Below are 19972 nucleotides of genomic sequence, written 5' to 3'. Positions count from 1 at the left end.
GGGAGTTTGTTGGGCGGAGTAGGTGACTGGCGAGGAGGCGAGAAATGATAGGCTTTAGGCCTATGAGAGTTGCTTGGGTGATGGGATACTGCTTCTGTGATAGGAACTGGGTGGGCTCCTTAAGGGTAATGCGGACGGGGGTGTGGTGTTCTGTGACTGAGGGTGTGTAAGTATCCTAAACAGCAGGGTTAACTACGGGTGGAGGATAAGGAAAGGTTGCATGTTTTAAGGTGGGAGGTTGGAGGAGTAAAAGAAACTTAGAAGCCCTAGAGCAGTCTGGGTTGATGCATTGGGTACTATGGGGAACGTGGAAGTAGAGAGTAGCGTGGAGTTTTGAAAGGATGTCTCTGCCTAGGAGTGGAGTTGGGCATGAGGGCAGATCTAAGAAAGAGTGAGTGAAGGATAGGGTGTGTAGGGAGCAGAAAAGTGGAGGGGGGGCCCGGGATTTGGAGACTTGTCCATCAATTCCCACAACAGAGACTTGGGAAGACTGGGTGGCTCCTGAAAAATTAGGTAAAGCAGAGTAGGTTGCCCTGGTATTAATTTAAAAACATACTGGCCTATCTGCCACCATTAGGGTTACCCTTGGCTCAGATAAACCAATGGTAGTTGCCGTGGTGTCCGTTCCAGGGCACTGTCAGTCTTCAGTGGTAAGGCCAATGAGATCCGAGTAGGAGGTTGTGGCTGGCTTAGGAAGGGATGAGGGCGGTCCTTGCAGGGGCTGTTCACAGTCCAGCTTCCACTGGGGTCCTCTGCAGAGGGGTCATGGCCTGGTGGGCTTACCTGGGTGTGGGCATTGTCTGGTCCAGTGGCCTTCCTTGCCACACTTGAAACAGGCACCAGGTGGAGGTGGATTTTTAGGAGGCTTCTGTGAGGAGCTGCAGCCCCGAGGGCCTGCAGGGCCCCTGATGGTGGAGGCAAGCGTTTGAAACTCTGCCTGTTTTTGCCTTTTACTTTCCTCATCACAATTGTTAAATACTTTGAAGGCTAAATTAAGAAGGTCTCGTTGTAGGGTTTGAGGGTCATCATCAAGCTTCTGAAGCTTGTGCCGAATATTGGGAGTGGATTGGGGGATGAACCAAAGGTTTAAGATAGTGATTTCTTCTGGGCTGGCTGGATCTAGGCTGGTATATTTTCTCATGGCTTCAGTTAAATGAAAGAGAAGCAGGGCTGGGTTTTCATCAGGACCTTGGGTGATTTTTGAAAGTTTTTCATAGTTTACTACTTTATGGGCACCGTTTTTGAGTCCTGCAAGGAGACACATAATCATGTGGTCTCGATGGTGGCATCCAGAGGCCCCGTCTTGATAATCCATGTGGGGGTCCTGATTGGGGACTGGCTCTGCACCAGTAGTCTGGGAAGGAGCGTAGTGATGAATTGTATCAGCATGCATCTGAGCTAGGGTCCAGATACTGTCTGGTCTTCTGGGGTGAGGGTGCAAGACAGGATAACGTAGATGTCATGCCAGGTTAGTTCATAAGACTTGGTAAGGTACTGAAACTACTCAATATGAGATAGGGTCTTGTGGAAATGAGCCCAGTCTTTTGTTAATTGGAGAGAGGTCAGTGGGGGAGAAGGGAACATGAACTCTAACAATACCTTCAGCTCCTGCTGCTTCCTGAAGGGGGCACTCTAGCACTGGCACTGAAGTAAGGGTGGGGCATGGGCCAAATATGGCGCCCAAGTGAGTATGGGTGGGAGAGAAGGAAGAAGTCAGAAGTGGTTCCTGCTGAGGGTTCCTGCTGAGGGGGTTGAGTTGATAGGCAGTGGAGGATAGATAGGGGCGTAAGGTGGTGGGATGGGTTTACAGGCTTCAGGAGAGGGTGGGGAGGAAGGAGAATGAGTACCGACAATACTAGACTTGTCCTGAGGAGAGGACAGCGTAGGAAAAGAAGTGGGTACTTTTGGAGGTGATGCCAGCTGGGAAGATGGTGGCTGGGAAGATGGTGGCTGAGAAGACAACATGGAGGCTTGGGGGGTTAAAGAAGACGGTTGAGAGGAAGAGGTAGGGGCTGGGAGGGATGGGCAGCAGTCAGCTGGATTGAACCGGATAGAAGAGGTAGGGTCGGGAGGAGAAAGGCGATCAGGGCGGTGAGAATGAAGGAGAAGGATTTGAACAGGTGAGCAAGAATCGCAGAGGTCAGGTTGTGATCTGAGTGCAAAAAGGCCTGGACATAAGGAATTTCTCACCATTTCTCCAGTCGTCGGTAATAATTGCTTAAGTCAGTTAAAACTGTAAAGTCGAATGTTCCTTTTGTGGGCCATTTGGACCCATTATCCAATTTGTATTGTGGCCAGACTGAATTGCAAGAAACGACAAGGCACTTAGAGTGGATATGTTGCCTGAGGCCTAAGGTTTGCAGGTTGTTTATGAGGCAGCCTAGAGGGCTGTTTTTTTGGAATGGAGGACCAGGAGTTTCCCATAACAGAGGGTAGGCATGGGAGAACAGGGAAAAAGGAGACCGTCCTGGATGGAAGGAAGGAGACGATAAAGGGAGTGATTATCGCCATTGCCTTTTTTGTTTCCAGAACGGGATCAAATGGCTTAGAGGTATGCCCCTAAGACCAGATGATCAGCGAGTGCCTGGAACATGCCAGAGCCTTTTTGGACTAACATTGAATTTTCGGACTGGAGAAACCAAGAGAGGCCGTGCGGCTTTTCCCCTGTTAACCAGGTTCCCGGGGAAATTTACCAGTAGGCGAGATCAATGACCAATGTGCATGCACAGAGAGGCGACTGGAGGCTGAGAAGCTTCCTTTTTCTGGCTGCTGTGGCCTGCTCTCTGGGGTGGAGGGGTAGGTCCACAGAGGACGCAGATCTGAGCCCCTCCTGGGTTTTGGCACCATATGTAAGGTTCTTGTATCGGTTTGAACCTGGAGAGTGCGCCAACAGACAGCACAAGGCAGTATGGAGCAACACGCTGTTTTAGCGAGCGCCTGGGTGTAGGTGGGCTAAGGCCTAAAATGGCATCAGTCCCAAGGGAGGATGGGGCAAAGGTTTTATAGTCTCCTGGAAACAGGAAGTGTCCTAGTATGACATAACTGCTACATTGTATCCGAATGGCCTCTTTCTGGATCTTCAGGGTAGTTGTCTTCTGGCTGGCTCTCTTCTTGCTTCTGCTATCTTGCTGGCGCACGCTGCTGGCGCAAGTAGCCTTGCACCTTGGGACTGGCCTGAGAAGGGAGGACTTATTTATCTCTTTAAACTTTCAGGCCCCGGGGAGAATCTTACACCTAAGAGTGGAAAGCCTGTGTCATATGGTGAATGTATTTTTAACTCTCAAAGCATTTCCAAAGTGGCAACACCAGTGTATGCCACAGTTGACAATATATGAGGGATCCCATTTCTATAATTTATTTACTATTTTCTGTCTTTTTTATTATAGACATTCTGAGAGATTTAAAATGGTACTTCATTGTGGCATTAATTTACATTTCCCTAATGAATAATTACGTTGAGCTTCTTTCTTTGTGCTTGTTAGCCATTTCTATATCTTCTTTATTAAAATGTTCATTCAAATATTTCGCCTATTTTATTTAGGTGCTCATTTTCTTATTATTGACCTATAAGCAATCTCTGTATATTCATGATACAAGCCCTTATCAGGTATGTGTTTTACAAAATATGATATTTTAGTGTTACTTTTTTTTTCATTTTCTTAATGATGTCTTTTGAAGTACAGATGTATTGAATTTTGATGAACTCTACTTTATCACCTTTTCTTTCTTACATTAACTTTGCTTTGGTGTCATAGCTAACACTTCATTGCCTAACCCAAATTTCAGAAGATTTCATCCTATGGTATTTACCAAAAGTTTTACTGTCATAACTAACTCTTTTTGTAAGATTATAATAATCTTTAAGTTAATTTTTACTTAGTGAAAGGTAAAAATCTAAGTTCATATTATCATGGATGAACAATTATCATAGTACCATCAATAGAATATCTATCCTTTTCCTTGACACCTTTGTCAAAAGTAAATTAACTATAAATATAAGGCTTTATTTCTGAAGTCTTAATCCTGTTCAGTTGACCTGCATATTTACTCTTATCCTGGTATCAAACTGTCATGATTACGGTAGCTTTCCAATACTTTTGAAATTGTAAAGTTAGAGTCTCTCAGCTCCATTCTATTTTTTCAAAATTATTTTGGCTGTTTTAGGTTTTTTGCAATCTCATGTTAGTCAAGGTTCTTCAAGGAAACAGAATCAGTAAGATATATGTAACTATGTAAGAGAAGATTTATTCTAAGGATTGGCTCACAAGATAATAGAGGCTGAGAAGTCCTATAATATACCATCTGCAAGCTGGAAAACTGGGAAAGCTGGTTGTGTAATTCAGCCCAAATTTGAAGGACTGAGAAATGGGAGTGGAAGAGGGGCGAACTGCTGTAAGTCCCAGAATTGGAAGGCTTGAGAACCAAGAGCTGTAATTTCTGAGAGCAGGAAAATTTGGATGTTCCAACTCAAGAAAACAGAGAGGATTCACTTGTTCCTGCCATTTTGCTGTATTTAACTCCCAACAGATTAGATAATGTCTATCCACATTGGTGAGGGCAGATCCTATTTACTCAATCTACTGATTCAAATAATAAATCACTTCCAGGAACATACTCATAGGCATACCCAGAAATAATATTTTACCAGCTATCTGGGCATCCCTTAGCCCAGTCATGTTGACACATAAAATTAAACATCAACAGTCCCATATAAATTTTAGGACCAATTCTCACTTTCTGTGAAAAGGCCTCCTGGAATTTTGATAGGGTTGGTGTTGAATCTATTGATCAGTTGAAAATAAATTGCCATGTGTAAGAGACTGAATCTTCCACATAAATGTGATATTCCACATAAATCTTTCACATAAATGTGAAATTCTTCTCTGATTATTTAGATCTTCTTTAATTTCCCTCAACAATATTTCATCATTTCCACTGCAACATTCTTGCAGTTCTGTTGTTAAAGTTAGATAAGTATCTTATCCTTTTAATTGCTATTATAAAGGAATTATAGAATAAATATATTTTGATAAAGAATACTCAAAAATTTCAAAATTGGAAGTTGTATTTAAAGAAAGAGAGCTATACATAACAAATAACTTTCAGTTTTCTGTAGATCAGCCTTTTAAACAGTTTGAATATTTAATTAGTTACTTATATAGTATCAAAATAATCAACACTTCTATGGCCCAGCACTTAATGGATATTTTATTCTGCAGGGCAGAAGAACTGATAAAGCTTGAGAAAGGCTTTTATATTTAAGAAAATACAATTGAGAAAGTAAAGCACACTACATTTTCCTTTTAGAGATTCATTATATACATTAGCAAATTAAAGGCTCAGATGCCCATTCTAGTTTATTTGGCCATATTTTATAGAACATTTATTAACATATTAAGGAACTCCTAATGTATTTTAGAAGAGAATTTGGAACACCCTGGTATGGCAGCTTACAGTTTGCACAGCTTTTCTCAGGAGCATTGCATCTTATAACTACTTGTGAGAGTAGACATGGCTATTGCTATTAAAAAGCATCTAACCCAAGCCATGTATCTGGTAAGTATTAAAGCCAGGTCTTACACTCAGGACTTCTGCCCAAATGCCATTTTCATTTCATCCATGAAATCCAAGAGAAGTCTCATTCTCTGACTGAAGCATCAATCCTCTGAAGAATCATGTTACCATAAACAGATACACATTCAAGGTTTTGGAAATTCTTTGAGCAATGAAGAACCTCCTGTAAGTATCACAACTTAGCAGTGTGAATTGTCTTCAGAGAGTGCTAAGAATTGAGAAGACAGCTGAGTGACAGAATGAAGATGTGTGAAGATGGAGCACAGGACAGAGCTGACCTTAGAATTGCTGAAAGGCAATGGATAGGAAGAAAATGACATGGAAAATACAGACTATTCAAATTTGCTTTTGCTGGGCTTTGATACTGCCTGATCAAATGATGCTTTGCTTGTATTCTGTAGAAAATCCTGCAACTAAGAAATGTATAGGTTGATGTGAGCTAAATGAATGAAGCCAATAGAGTAATAATTAATTGAAAATACGCTAGTAAATGAATAGATATAAAAGTAGAACACACAAAGGTAAATAAAGTAATAGGGGAGAAATCACTAATTGAAATGTATATAGCTTAGATCATCAGAATATTTTTGAAAGTAAGTTGTCAGTTACTTTCTGGTTTGCTTGTTTAATTACCTTATTTCTCCCTTAGATCATACTTAAACAAAAAATGTTAACATTTGAAACTAGGGAATTTGTAAACATTAAATAGGCATCTATTTATAAATGTTGACAAAATTACAGTGGATTTAATTTGTGCATGATGAAATCAAGAATGACTAAGGAGATACTCATCATTTAAAAATAATAACCACTTTAAATACTTTAAAAATTCAGTGAATATTTATTCAGTGCCTGCTCTGTGCCAGGCAGTGTTCTAGGAGCTTGAAATCATCAGTAAACAAAACAAAAACCCATGTCCTAGTACAGCATGGATTTTTACAGTAAGCAAATCATAAACTAAAAAATAAATATAATAAAGAAGTCAACTACATAGCATACTGTATTCCCATAGTCAGCTACCTAGTGAGAAGGCAGTAAGTGCTGGAGGAAAAAATAAAAAAAGTAGAGCAGAGTGTTGGGGATGAAGAATGCCTATGGGGTGGCGGTGTTACAAAAAGCATGGGTATGAAATTACAATGGTCAGAATGAGAGAAAATTGATATATCTATTTTAAATGTATATTTAATATTTTTATCCATATCTGATTTCATGTAAATACTTTTTCCTAAGATGGAAGGTGAACAGGTTTATGTAATTTCTAATTTAGAAAAGGTATTTTCCATGATACTATATAGATAGTTGAAAGAAATATAAATATTTTCCTTTTTCCTTGGGTAAGCCTACGGGTTGACTCTTTTTTTTTCTTTCTTTCTTGCAATAGCATTTGTGTATACTTTTGATGCTTTCTTCTTATATTTAGCAAATGGAAATTTACTGAGGTTTGAGTTTATGAATACAATGGGTTAATTCATGGGCAATACCACAAAATTGGGCATTATTTTTCATTTCTTTTAATTATCAGAGTGTTCAAGAGAGCAACTTAAGGCAATAAGATAATAGTTATTGAGAACATCAAGTAAGAAAGTTAGAGCTCATGAACTCTATTTATCTGAAATAGAGTTTTCAATATTTATTGGCTCTAAATCAAATATCATGGTCAAGGCTGAGTGTAAAATGAGATATAAGAGAAGCAGTTGATTTTCTAATGTTTAAAATGTTCTTTCTAATTCTTCCATCCTAAGAAATGCATTTAATTTTACAATACATGAAATTCAAGCTACTTAGAGTATTGAAATATAGTAGCTTGTCTTTAATCTAATGACTAAAATAACGGAATAAATTAGTTGGGTGTCACACAGCCAGCCTCATTTTGTTAAATCTTGGAACTTTACATTACTTGTATTCTCCACTGCAAGCTGCTGATTCTGATAAATCAAAAATAATCTAATGGCATAACTGTACAACAAAATAAAAATCAAATTATATTCCAAAATAGTATCAACTTTATCTAGGATTTCTTCATTCATACATTCACTCATTCATTCATTCATTGAAAATTTGTCTTTTGAGAACTTAATCTGTTCTAGGTACAGTGGCAAGTGCTAGGATTAAAACATGGCCAGGACTTGATCCTATTAAATAGACATGTGTTATTACTAAATGTGTCCTTTCACAAATTGGTATGTTGAAGGCCTAATCCCCAATGTGACTATATATGGAGATAGGTTCTGTGAGGAGGGAATAAGGTTAACAGGTCATAAGCGGGCTGTTCTACTTCAATAGAACTGGTATCCTTAGAAGAAGAGGAGCAGACTTCAGATCTCTTTCTCTCCACCATGCGAGGACACAGTGGCATGACAGCCACCTATAAGACAGGAAGAGAGTTCTCATCAAAAAGAAAATTGGCCGACACTTGATCTTGAACTTCCCAGGATCCAGAATTATGAAAAAATAATCTGTTGTTTAAGGCACTTAGTTTATGGTATATTGTTCTGGAAGCCTGAGCTAACTAATACAATGTGTCAACTACATATCACCATCCATTGTAGTGAGTGGCATGATAGAAGTCCATAGGGGCCCAGTAGAAGAAGCGATTGCTCAAATGCAAAGGCTTCATAGAGCAGAAGACATTTGAACTGGTTCTTGAAGGATCAGTAGGGATTTGCTAGGCAGTGATGGTAGCAGTGCATTTGAGAGAAAGTTCCTGGTATTTGCTGAATGCTTGTTTCTTGCCACAGAGTCATTCCTTCTAAGCCTCTCACTCATCCTATCTCATCAAAACTATTTTTGTGCTCAAAAAATAAAATAGCCTTAATGAATGTTATCAATTCATTTCCATAAATGTTACTGCTCTTCCACAGTGATGTTCCAGGGCTTGCCACAGTTCTCATTTCTGTAACCTCACTGTATGATGCCAGACTTAAGAATGTTTGTAGAAGTGTCTTAGGAAATGTGGCTTGAAGCTCTTTTACAATTACTGAGGTAAATGAAAAAAAAAAAAAAAAGAAGCAGCACTATGTGCAGTAAACACAGGCATGAAGGCAAACCCTTGTGCCATAAGCATCCCTGGAAACAATGGTTCAGAAACATCACCTTTAATCATTTCCTGCCAAAATGGTAAGTTACAGCCTGTCTGCGTTACCATCTCATCTTGTTCTTGTTTTTCCTTTCACCTATACTAATTGTTCATTTCTACCTCAACCACTGGACTATGGGTTCCACTGTGCAGGTGATATTTTACTCCTTCCCTTTCTGCTGTCAACACTCATTTATTCACTCAATCAATCATTCATTCACCTTTCTATATTTAATGCCTACAGGATACCAGTGACAGTGCTAGACACTGGTTGACAGCAGCAGTGATTGTTCATCAGCAGTAAGGGAGACAGGCAATACAGAAACAACAACAACAAAACCAAGTTTATTTCAGTGATAAGGGTTCTGCAGGAAATAAACTATCTAATACAGGAGACACAAACTGTGGACGGTGATGGGGAAAGTTAAGTCCTGAAGATGAGAAGGAGCCAGTATTCTGAAGATGAGTGAGGAGCCAGGGGCTGGCAAGTGCAAAGGCCCAGGGGAAGTAAAGAGCTTGATTTTATTGAGGAAAAGAAAGGGTTATAAGCATAATGGGTAGGTAGTATGTGAATTGGAGAGGGAAAATAAGGTTGGGCCTTTGAGATCCTATTGAGAACTTTGGATTTGCTACAGGAGAAAACCATTAAAGAATGTTAACCAAAGGAGAAATTTTATTTGCTCATGTTCAATTGCAAGACACGATTTACACTTTTAAAACAATTACTCTACCTGCTGTGTGCAAACCAGATTAAAGGTGGGCATTTCCAGAAGCGGGGGCTGAGGGGGCAGTTAGGAAGCAATTGCTACACTCCAGGTGAAGATGAAGAGGACCTGAGGCCAAGTGAGTAGCGGTGCAGATGGGAGAGAAGAGAACGCATTTGAGGTATGTTTGCAGAGACAGACATAAATGATTTATTATGGATTGACTGTCAGGGCTCAGGAAAAAGGAGGATTTAAGAATGACTTTTTAAGTCTTTATTGTATTGTTATTTAACAAAGTAGAAGAGAAGGAAAGGAACAGGTTTTGAGAGAAAAAATAGAGTTATTTTCTGAACCATATTAAGTTTTTAATGATTATTCATTATTTTGTTAGAGAAATCAGATACTGGGATATAAGAGGATGAAGCTCAGGGCAGATTTTTAAGTGAGGCAGAGGCTTGAGGTGGTATTAAAAGCTCTGAGAGTTGTGATTAAATGGAAGAGAGTGAAGACCAGGAAGCAAAGAGGCTGAGGACTGAAGCCTCCTGTGTGCCTGTAGACGGAAGGCAAGATATAGAAGCAGATGACACAACACAGAGACAGAAAAGCAGCGGCCAGAAGTGGAGGAGGAAAAGGAGCAGAGTGTGACCACATCAAGGCAGGGGCAGCCAGCTGAGAGGCTGCGTGAGATGAGCTGACAAGTGTCCACAACATTTGGCAAAGGGATGTTGGTGACCTTCCAAGAATGGTTCCATGGGGGTGGTGGTGACAGAAGCCAGACTGGGGAGGGCTGCAGAGAAAACTCCTAGGTTCACAGTTTCCTCACATTGTTAATTAACCTGAAGCCTCTACATTGTACCTAAACCTAACCCGGACCTTTCTGAATATACTCCATTTACCCCAAAAATTAGTCTTGGAAGGGGGTATATGTTGAATTGTTGGCCTATTGTAATATGAAATGCAGTTTTTAGAATTTCCTGGGAAAGAAATCAGGTCCACTAATAATGGTTTTCGGGCTAAATTTTGTTGTTGTTGGACAATTTTAAGATGTGTCATCCTCTCAATAGAAGAATCATTATAAGTGGGCACTGTCTTTTTGATCTCATTGCCATTTCGTTAATACCACAGTTAGGGTTTGTAAAGAAAGTATATTAGAAGAGACAAAGGACATTTCTCATCACGGGGTTCTTTTTTTTTTCTTCTCTTTCTTCCACCCAATTTGAAAAATAAATCTCTATTGCCCAATCTGGGTACTTTCTGGAAGCCATAAAGAGAGAGAAAGCTTTCCCTCAAGTAACCTGTCTCATGGCCTGTTTGTCAGTGAGCATAATAATTATCTTCGAGCATGAATAAGGAGAAAATAAAAAAAAAACCTTTAAAATAATTAGCTAAAATCGTTTTCTTTCTGTCTACACATGAACAAGTTTGACTTTCCTTTTATCTTCTTTTGTTTGTTTTCCTCTAACCTTAGTTTATTCAAAGTCCTTGCATGCCTGCCCCGAGGCTTGGTTTGGATTCAGAGTGAAGATTCAACCACAGAGCACTTGTGAGGGGGACTTGTGGAAAGTTTTTTTTTAATGTTTTCCTTTCCATCTTGGGGACGCCTAAAAATAACTTGCAGGTGGGCAACTCAATTCAGAGCCAAATTCTACCTCTGTTCTTTATTATATTGTTTCATTTTTAGAAAGTTTTACAGTTGATACTGAAGTTTTTGATTTTTTTCCGGATCCGCAGTTTTCCAGAGTTATTTTATAGGCCTATATAAAGTCCATAATCTTGTTTTTATTATAATTTTGGTTTTGGTAAATGAACAATGGAGTAGAATTTAGACCTAGAGCCAAATGCTGTTTTTTCCCTCCTGCACTGAAGTGGTCCCTGGTTGTTACTTGATCCTTACGTTGAACATCAAAGGTTCAGGTCTCTTTTAGTAAATGTGAACAGCAGAAAACCTCTCCGCTGAAATGCGGAGTAGGGGTAAAGCAGTTGATCCCACCCAACATTGCAATATTGAATTATCTGCAGACAGATTTGATTTTTTCCTTAATTGAACTATTTAGAAGCTTACAGCAAATATCCACATTCACAAATTCATGGTGTCTCCAATCAATCATGACTTAATTGTACATTTTAAAAGAACCCAAAGAGTGTAATTAGATTATTTGTAATTCAAAGGATAAATACTTGAGGAGATGGATACCTCATTCTCCATGATGTGCTTATTTCACATTGCATGTCTGTATCAAAACATCTCATGTGCCCTATAAATATATACACCTACTATGTACCCCAAAAATTAAAAATAAAAAATTCACATTGTCTTATATTATCACTGGTAGAATCATCACTAAATTCCAGTTCTTGAGGTAATCTTGTGAATGTTTGTTGGGTCTGCAACCATTCTGCCTTGTAAATTCTGGTTTAAACAAATGCATGTACTCTATTTTTTTTTTCTAATTGAATGTTACTCTGTACCTCAAAATGACCCCTTTAATAATAAATAATTAAGACCATAAACTCTTCAATTGACTACTATCATGCAGTACATGTAGAAGCATCACAACTAGCTCATTACGATTAATCTAGGGGAAGCAATGTGGTTATAATTAATTTCTACCCAATTCTGTTCCCTATAGTGGGGATGTACCCATCTGTTTATACTTATTGAAGACTTACTACCCTCAGGATCATCGTCATCTAAATCACAAAAATTACTGATATTGTGCTTAAAATTAAAGAATACTTTCAGTGCATTTGAGGGGCAGGGAAGAACACTGGATTTGAATCAGCAGAATTGAGTCAACAGGACACAAGGAACATGTCCTTTTTTAATTTCAAATTTTGGGGCCTAAGTCCTACATACTTAAATTTAGGAGTTTAAATTAAGTGATATCTCTATTCCCTTCATCCAAAATTGTAGGAGGTGATACAACATAGTCTTTTTTTCCTTTCTTTTATTTAAAACATTGATTAACTTCACACATAAGACATGGTTTCCATGTAAGATAAAATGAATCACATAATACAAATAAACATTTCTCTTTTGACCTATCCTGGGTTTTCCTATCTCTGTTTCAGCCCCTGAAGAAACAAATCTCAATTTCAATGTGAATGCTTTTGCTTCTTTTATATTAATTATATGTAAATATATTCTTTTAAAAATGATAGAACTATATTTTTAATATCTGCATATCATCTGTCTTATGAATGTACCATAATATATTTAACCATTATACCTATGGCAGGATATTCAAATTATTTCTTGTCTTTTAAAATAATTATAATGAAAATCCTCTTTGCGCACAAATGCAATTAATTCTAGAGGAGAAAATCTAACAGGTGAAATGATGACTGCATCTGAGTAAAGCGTATTCAAACAATTTAACACATATTGTCAAAAATGTCTCCAAAAAGCTGCAGTATACATAATTCTTTCATGTGAATGTTTAAGATCCTGCTAGTCTGTTGGCCAAAAATCTATCATCTCATTATTTTTGTTTGTTTTTCCATGATTACTAGTGAAAATGAGTTTCTTCTTGTGATTTTTTTTTTGCATTTCTGTTTATATTCTTTGCTCAGGCTTTCTATTTTTAAACATCAATCTATATAAGATTTTGAAGTATTCTGAATATCAATCCTATTTCTTTGTAATTTGGACAAACTTTTGTTTTTCCAATTTGTAACTTTCATTCTTCCTTTGTTTATGGTGATTTTTTTGTTGGGTACGTGTTTTGTCAAATAGGGATCCGTTTAAAATAGTTACCAAAATGGATGTGGGTACTTTTTACGTAAGAAAGCCTGTTGTGAAGAAATCAAAAGTCAATAGATTTATTGAAAACCTACTCTGTGCAAGGCACTGCATCAGAAATAATAAATGAAGGATAATAATTAACATAAAATGAGTAATCACTTGAGTTTCTTAATGTAGCATATTTTAATATATCTTTCTGTACTTATTGTAGTCTTAAATGTTTAATTAGGAGGCAAGAAAAGGCTTTGAAATAATTTTATAGTATTTTTAATTGTAAAATAAAGATCCCACATCCCAGAAATATTATTGTCATTAATTTGACCCTAAATCATAAAATCGTAGAATGCTGGGAAGGAAGATATGTTTAACATTACATAGTGTAAATGTTGTCTAGTGCAATAATTTCCTGCATTAAAATACATCCAGTGATTGAGAACCCTTTGCTTTTTCAAGTTGTACATCTTCTCCCCTCTTTCTGTTCCTCTCTCCCCTTCCTCCCTCCCACTTTTCTTCCTTTCTTTGATTTTTTTTTTTGTTTGTTGATAACTATCCTAGTAGAATTGTGCTTGATATAGTTTGGATATTTTCCCTGTCCAAACCTTATGTTCAAATGTCATCCCTGATATTGGAGGTGTGACCTGGTGGGAGGTGATTGGACTGGGTTAGTTCCATCCTTTTGGTACTGTCCTCACCATAGTGAGTGAGTTCCTGCAAGATTCGGTCATTTAAAAGTGTGTGGCACCTCCTGCTTCTCTGTCTTGCTTCTGCTCTGACAATGTTACATGCCTACTCTCCCTTCATCTTTCACCATGATTATAAGCTTCTTGAGGCTTCCCCATAAATGAATCGGATGCCAGCATCATGCTTTCTGTACAGCCTGCAAAACTGTAAGCCAATTAAACCCATTTTATTTATAAATTACCCAGTCTCAGCCATTTCTTTATAGTAATGCAAGAATGCAGTAATAGAGTTCTTTTTTGTGTGCCTCCTGAAATCTGCCTGGCTTTAAATTTTACTCTTTGCTTCTTTTTGTTGTAATTATATTTCATATGTTTATGATGAACTAAATGTATGTTATTGAGAATAGCTATCTGGACATCCATATGTAATATATATTCACACTATATGTGTATGTTTGTGTGAAGAGGGCAGGAAGATATTACCAAGCTTCTGTCTCCTTTAGGCTCCTGCATCTTGTATAAATATGAGCCCACTGACTTGCCATTTTTGTAAGACCATGCTGTTTTTAATAGAACCTCTTCCACTGACAAGTCTTCCTGGTGCCCCTTGTCTGACTAACTTCTATTTGTCCTGCTGTTCCTGGATACCTGTGAGCACCTTTAGAAAGTTTCCTCTGAGCTTAACCTCTCCCAGGACCCAATCTAGATTGGGTGCTTCTGCCCTCTGGTATCCCATGCTTACCCTTATCAAGGGACATATCACACTACTTTGGAATTGCTTGTTGACGTGCATGTAGGTTTCTCATTAGGCTATCAGCATCCTGAGGGCAGGTCTTTCCCATCTCTGTTGCCCTGGGACCTTGCACGGTGCAGAGTAGACTCAAATTTGTTGAAGGTACAAGAAATGAAAGAAAGTATAAACAGACTCTTTAATTTTTAGTCTCAGTTACAAGACCCTGGAAAAGTTGCCCCATGATTCATCCTATGCTAGTCTCCCTTTTCTGCCTTCCAGGACTCAATCTTTTTCTACGTCTTCTTCTCTGCCCTTCCTTGATGGAAACCAATCTCATTTTTGGTATCTCCTATTCTGCCTCTTTGTGCATTATCTCCATGAGACAACATGGTGGGGGTGGGGACCCTATGAACTCCCTGGATATATGCATATTTTAGTCTCTATAATATTTATTTAAAAATCGTATCTTTCTCTACCATCTCAACATAAAGTATTCTGGGTACCAAATGGCTCACAGTTTATGTGTTATAAGGCAGGATTTGGCATTATTTGTGTGGCCTGTATGGTTTTTATTTTCTTTATCTGTGTTTTCTAAATTGATTACAATAAAAATGTAATATTTCTGTATAGAAAATAATAGTTAAAATATTTGAAACATGAGTTATTAGATTTAGTGATGAGGAGGTCTCTAATATCCCTCTGGTAAAATATTAGGGGAATCGTGAAGGAAAAAATAAGATTGTGAGGAGGTAAGATTTCTAAGCTTACTATATAACAATTTGGAACTTTAAAACTTCTTACCCTACTGAGATGAACTTCAATTTAAATTTTAAAAACTACCATATGTTGATAATTTCAGGGTAATTCTAGTGAGTTTAGTTTAATTGCCCAGGGATGGGTTATAACTTTCATTTCTTCTTTCTCCATGGCAATGAAGAAACTTAATGTCAGTATCCATCATTCCAGGTACAGTCTCGGTAGTCACTGAAGCCATGAGGCTGACATTTGTGGATTGTAGAGGGGATAGCCATATTAAAACAGTCTGCATTTCAAGTTTCACCTGGATCATTTTAATTTAGGTAAAATTGGGCTCCTTCTCTCTCCTGACTATTAAAAGTAATTACACATTCAAAGGCCTCACTCCAGAACCCTCTGGATACAACAGCATGCATGATAGAGATGGCACAAGCTTTAGAGTTAGAAGAGCATTGGAGTTGGACTGTCAGCAGCACCACTTGCCCATTGTGTCCTTGAATATGAAAATCTAATCTTTCAAAGTCTTAGCTCTTCGTCATCAAACCAGTGTTCTTATGAGGCTTTATGATTCAATTAATACTTGATATTTATGAATCTTGGTTATTTTCTCTACCTTCCTCCTCTCTCCTCCTCTACTACTGGTTTTCTCATATTAAATAAATGCTTATTCTTTTCCTATGAAGGACAATATCTCATTAGAAAAACTAATGAAGGCTGTGGATTCTCTCTCCAGGAAGATATACACATGCACAAAAGTTGACACATAATTTCAGACTATTCATGTACCCCCATGAAATACTTTCATGGGCACAGTCATTAGGAAACATTGCTTAACATTTTTAATTTCAACTCAGTTCCATTTTTCCTTTGATAGACTTTCCCATGGGACTCAAATCTTAGAGTCTTTTCAAAGCACTGTTTGAGAATGAGGAGTGTGAAATCTCTCACCATCCACCAGCAAACACAACAAGACAGCTACCAATGAGTTGAAGTGACTTCTTGAAGACTGAAACCAACATTGCCTTTCTATTCTCATTTTGTCCAATTTTCTAGGATTCGGTAGTTCAAAGCAATCATAGTTTACCTCCAGAAAGCAAAGGAGGATCAAATTCTTGCTGATTGGATTCTCTGAAGCCTCAAAGCTGAAATTACCAGCCTCCTTTGGATTTTCATACCTGTACTCAAGGGGAATTAAGGAGTCAATTGATTAAATCCCCAAATTAAAGTTATTTGATGTCTGTTCCGTGTGCTTGCAACACCCCCTGAAAGTAGAAAACATTTATTTTTTTTCTGGCCTTAGAGAATTTCTCTGGCTGCAAGGATCCTCTTTGCTTTGGCTGAAGTGCAGGAGACTTACCCACTGAAGCAGCCCTCAGTCAATTACTGATGGAAATTGGTGCATCACTACCCTAGTTTTCTCACAACTATGGCAAGATAACTCAGACATTGATATAAATTTACATTTACTCTTAAAGCTTCCTCAGTTGCATTATGTCCTTATTGCCCTCAGTGGTAACTTGCTTGGTAAAGCACACTTTATTGATCTTTTTCCTTTCCTGTCTTGCTTCTCATTTACCAATCAGTGTTTCCTTTATTCCCACATAGATTACTTACTTTTGAATCATGTCAGGGTCAGCTTCTGGAAGAATCAAAACTACAACATTATCTAATATACTCAAGGGGCATGCTTTTGGCTCTCATATATTGCAGGACTGTTAACATTCTTAATCACCACCCTCTAAATGCCTACAGTAGTCCCTGGGCATTGTGACAACCAAAGTACCTGCTCACACATCAAAAGCTCCCCCAACCCCCAGGGAGGCAGAAATACTACCTCTAGTTAATGATTGTTGATTGTCTTAGTCTGTGTTGTGCTGGTAAAACAGAATAACACAGACTGGGTAATTTATCATGAAAAAAAATTTATTTGATTCATGATTCCAGAGGCTGGGAAGTCCAAAATCAAGGGGCTACATTTGGTGAGGTCCTTGTTGAGTCATACATGGCAGAAGGCACCACATGAATGAGAAGGAAAGAGAGGGCCTAACTCATCATTTTTCAGGAGCTGATTTCCAAGATAACTTAACCACGCCCTCAATAATGGCATTAACCCATTCATGAGCGTTCTGCCCTCATGAACTAATCACCACTTAAAGACCCCACCTCTCTACTTTGTTGCAGTTGCAATTTAGTTTTCAACACATGAATTTGGGGAACATATTCAAATAATTGCACTGATCTACCAGACAAATCTTATGATTCTAGTTTAAAATATGTACTTGAATAATTGTCTTAAGCTTATAATTTTAAGTTAAAATAATTCTTCAAGGTTTTGCAAATAATATTAGAATATGTAAGATCATTTAAGATTTACTGTATTTATATCTCTAATTTATTAGGTTTATAGGAATCAGTTAAGTTCTTGGGGCAGTTTCTTTTGGTATTCAGACAGTTGAATTGCATATAAAAGAAAATCAAATATATTAAGTGCATAAATGCTGTTTAAAATATTTAACAAAATTTAATTAACTAAGCTGTAATATCTCTCTTAAAAGTCACACTTAATTTACTGAATTTATAAATAGAATCACATGTTTGTAAATTAAATCTAAATGCTTTATAAAAACTAAGCCTTTGAATTTATAGCTTTAATACATTGAATATTAATTTAAAAAATTGTAGTAACCCTAAATAATCTTTCTGCATGCACTGACTTCAAATACAGAAACAATCTTCCATTCATAGTGTTAAAGAGCTTTTGGCCTTTGTCCTAAAGAGATCACTAAGAATTTCTCTTCCTACTTTATCACACCTAGCCCATCTTTCAAAGTATAATTATAACTCTACCTTCCCAGTGAAACCTGTGTTGATGTCTCTAGTTCTCATTTATTCCTTTATCTTTGAATTTCTACTATATTTATAGTCTACATTGTGCAATTTCACCACAATCTAGTTTCTTATGCTATTATTGTAAGATTTTATTCCATATATGTTAGTATAGCCTTGCAACTGGATTGATAGTTTCATGCTTTTCACTCCTTTTGAATCACCCAAAGTCTTTCCTAAACCCATCCTGCCCTCTCCCATTGTGCAGCATCCCAGCTCCAGAGAAAGTCCCCAGCTGGTTCTAGTATTACTATCCTCATCAACACAGTATTTACTTCAAGTAAATGGACTTAAGCCAATTGGCCCATGACATTGCGCCAGCCACAGGTTGCCCCAGCCACAGGTTCAGCCTTCATTTATGATTGTGCAGGGCTCAGCTTCATGCAGCAATTCTGACTATAGTTGCACCAATTATCTCTTGCCACAAATGATGCTCCTTAGAAGCCACCTCAAAATTCAATGGCTAAAAAATAACCATTTATTATGTCTTCCAAGTTTAAGAGCCAGCTTTAAACCATTGTTTCCATTCACTTGAAATTCAGTTTGAATTAGGTTTTCCTTTAACTTGAAGAATTTTAACTCATACAACTTCATAGCCTCTAATAGATTTGACAGAGTGCTTGGTGCACTGGTTCCCAAACTTGCAGGGCTGGTAGAATCCTGATTTTATTCTTTCCTTCACCCTGAGTTTTTGATTCAGTGGTTTCTAAGTGAGTTCATTTTCAAAAAGTTCCTCATAGAATTCCAATGTGTTTCCAGGTCTAGGATCTACTGCTCTAGTTAATAATGTAGGATGTGTACTCAATAAAGTGGTTTTGAGTGACTTTAAGAAAATATTAGGAGTTGACATTCATAATCACAAACTTTAATTCCCAAAGAAAGAAATATTGACACAAATTCATTCAAAACCCTCTCTGATGGTCAATGAAGTGAATGAATTTGTCACACACCCAGAATTACATGCCCTGTATTGAAATGCTGCATAATTAATGTTCCAGATTTCTTAAAATTTTGGAATCAAGAGGCTCATACTGTGAATGTAATACAAACTTTTATTGTTAACATAATTTTAAAACAAAGAGGATTGTGTGTGTCTATGTTTGTGCATGTGTGTGTGTGTGTGTGTGTATAGAAAAGAAGGCTTAAAAAGTGTGGTATGCTGCTTCAAAATAGACGTTCTTGAACAAACATTGTAGGCAGTGTCCTAAGAAAAGCTTGTAGCCTTGTGTATTGGTACAGAAACTTGTTAACAAACCCAGCACACTGGCAGGAACCATATATTAAGAACTTCCTTTGACAGAGGGATCTCTCTTGCATTTCCAAGTTCTCTTTAAATAAACTGATGGCTCTCTGGAGGTTTTATTCAACACTTAGGTGTGTATCATTCTGTAGCATATAATAAATCCTATGATTTATTTTTGCTTCTCTAGGTGAAAAAAGTTATTAAATGCACAACAGATTTGTCAATGGGATTTCAGATTAGCTTCATTGATCTCAATTTTTGGTTATGCAAAAGTGCTTCTACACGCCAAGATTTCACGCATTCCACTTGATGCCTGATTTACAGCCATATATTTGAATGAAACAGAGTAAAGCATGGATCTGTGTTTTTCTGGGGAAAACACTGTCTTTTAAAAAAATAAAATAGATTTGTTCATAATTTCTGAATGTAAATTGCAATTCACGGTGCTACTAATTTCAAGAACAGCATTCTTCATTTTATAGCAAAGAAATATAGTTGTGCTATTTACTTCATGCTCCTTAAAGGAGTGTGAAGAGAGAACATTTGTATTTCAAAACTGATTACTTATTCCAATG

General features: G+C 37.6%; 1 pseudogene; it reads right to left on the bottom strand.

Moving 5' to 3' along the window:
- Nucleotides 1–579: 579 nt before the first annotated feature.
- Nucleotides 580–14572, bottom strand: LOC129397684 (transcription factor NF-E4-like; annotated as a pseudogene).
- Between the last annotated feature and the right edge of the window lie 5400 nt (nt 14573–19972).

Source organism: Pan paniscus, chromosome 3 (genome assembly GCF_029289425.2).
Source record: "Pan paniscus chromosome 3, NHGRI_mPanPan1-v2.0_pri, whole genome shotgun sequence".
Lineage (NCBI taxonomy): Eukaryota > Metazoa > Chordata > Mammalia > Primates > Hominidae > Pan > Pan paniscus.
This window is presented reverse-complemented; position numbering and strand designations above follow the sequence as displayed.